This window comes from Nematolebias whitei, chromosome 13 (assembly GCF_014905685.2).
Source record: "Nematolebias whitei isolate Nwh7 chromosome 13, NemWhi1, whole genome shotgun sequence".
Taxonomy (NCBI): domain Eukaryota; kingdom Metazoa; phylum Chordata; class Actinopteri; order Cyprinodontiformes; family Rivulidae; genus Nematolebias; species Nematolebias whitei.
Window position 1 is genome coordinate 25974262 of NC_056510.1, and position 1879 is coordinate 25976140.

Here is a 1879-nt window from a genome sequence, read left to right on the forward strand (position 1 = left end):
AAACTTACATTTTTTATTTGAGAATTTATTTCACATTTTTTATGCCCTCACAAAAATAAAAATACTTTAGGAAAAAAAATCCTGGATGAAGGTATCATAATTCATGCATGAAACATATGACTTACCTACAGTGTATACAATATTTTTTCCCATTTTTTGATGTTGTCTTGGTTTAAAGAAGGCAGTTGTCACTGTAAACCATTTATTTTGTAGCTCCCACCCCCCACTTCCACCTTCCTCCCCTTTCCTTTTTTCCAGCTGACTTACAAACCCAAGTCCAGTCAACACAAATGTGACAAAATTCTCAAATAAAAAATGGAAGTTTTACTTTCTAAAAGTTCAAGGTTTCTTCCTCATGAGGGGGTTTTTCCTTTCCACTGTCGCCTTCCGATGAGAGTTCTGCGATGGAGTTAAACTCAAAGCAGTCTGCTCCTCATAATTAATGTTAACTTATTATTTTTATATATGAATGTTTCTGTTCCGTGGCCTGAGATGACTTATGTTGTGACTTGGCGCTAAATAAATAAACTGAATTGAATTGAAAATTCATAAAGTTGAGTTCAAATTCTCAAAATTGCCAGAGATCTTTGTGTTAATGAACATAACTAAATGAGGCTGCAATGTTTTGCAGTGTAAACATTAGTCAAGCTAAGCTTTGATTATTTAAAGATCTTGTAGAATAGGCTTAAGATAATTTTATATACTTGCATGTGCAAACACCTGCACTCAGATAAAACTGTTAACGGGAATAAAGGAGAATTTTAGCTCTGAAGTGCAGATCAGACCAGGCTTGGTTTAAGAGCAAACCGAGTCATGTGTTGGTTCGGTTTGGCCTGCTCCAACATTCATCCGGAACATTTGGCTCACTTCTTCCACAGGAACAGACTCCCAGAGGACCAGCAGGGAAATCCGTCATCCATAATGTAGGTTGTGACAACAGGGAGTTTCCTCAGACTGTGTGGGGATCAGAACCGCTGGTTTGGACCGGTTCTTTGGCGTATTTGTGTCTTCAGACCTAATGAGTGTTAAACAACTGTCGCATTGTCAGAAATAAGCACGTCTGTGACACACGCACACACGCGCACACGCACACACACACACACCACGCCCCCTCCTGTCGGGAACACCCTGGCTGTGGATCTGTACCTTCAGACCGCGCAGAGCGCACCGACAGACGCGCGCACGGACCGAGATCCCCGCACCGACTCCGCAGCCTGTCCCGCTCCCCCCACCTCCCCCCCCAGCCTGCTGATCCCCCACAGGTAAGCCTCCTCTCTGCGGGTGAGCGTGGACACCTCCGTGTTTTTTTTTTTTACATTTATTCATTATTATTATTATTATTACTATTTATCTCTCAGCCGCTCGATCGCAGTTCCTGCTGTTTTATTTGAGTCTTTTCCTTGTTTTGGCGACAGAGGAGGAAAGGGTGCGCTGTCATCACGACCTCTGAGGACTGGGGACGTCTCTGGGTCTGGGACCAGACACTTCCCGTCCTAAGAAGTTAGAGGCGCATTTGGTGAGGTGCAATGCAGCAAAGAGCTCCTTTTCCTCCTCAGCCGCCTCGGCTGGTTGAGCAGAGGCTCCTGCGGACAAATGAAAGCTGCTGAGAGAATCTCCGTGTTTAACTTCTGGGGCTGAAACCTGACACGGAGGGCAGGAAGTGCGTGGTTTGATCAAACCATCACACGATCCTCTTTTAACAAACAGGTGTGTGTCTGCTGCTGCTGTGTGCGCTGGTTGGAGGAAATCCCAGGGATGTTTCCAGTGTCTGCAGGGTGACCAGAGTCAGATCAGGAAACAGACTCTCCTCAATCCACTTCAACTGGATTATTATGTTATATATATATATATATATAAATAAACAGGTATACATATACAG